The sequence below is a fragment of the Juglans regia genome, unplaced genomic scaffold, assembly GCF_001411555.2.
Source record: "Juglans regia cultivar Chandler unplaced genomic scaffold, Walnut 2.0 Scaffold_4262, whole genome shotgun sequence".
In the NCBI taxonomy this organism is placed as follows: Eukaryota; Viridiplantae; Streptophyta; class Magnoliopsida; order Fagales; family Juglandaceae; genus Juglans; species Juglans regia.
Genome location: NW_023359099.1, coordinates 1 through 228, shown reverse-complemented (window position 1 = coordinate 228; position 228 = coordinate 1). Strand labels below are relative to the sequence as shown.

General features: G+C 52.6%; 1 pseudogene; it reads left to right on the top strand.

Annotated features, from left to right (window-relative positions):
- On the top strand, positions 1–111 carry LOC118345759 (annotated as a pseudogene; the record flags this gene model as incomplete).
- Positions 112–228: the final 117 nt, after the last annotated feature.

Sequence of the window (228 nt, the reverse complement as noted above, 5' to 3'; positions counted from 1 at the left end):
TCATACCAGCACTAATGCACCGGATCCCATCAGAACTCCGCAGTTAAGCGTGCTTGGGCGAGAGTAGTACTAGGATGGGTGACCTCCTGGGAAGTCCTCGTGTTCCACCCCTCGTTTTTGTTTTTTCCGCCTTGCGAGATAAATTGACAAGAAGGACCACTCGGGAGTGGATTTTTCGGGAAATCTCGCCCTGCCCATCGCGTAGCCATGGGTTTGGATCAGATCTCC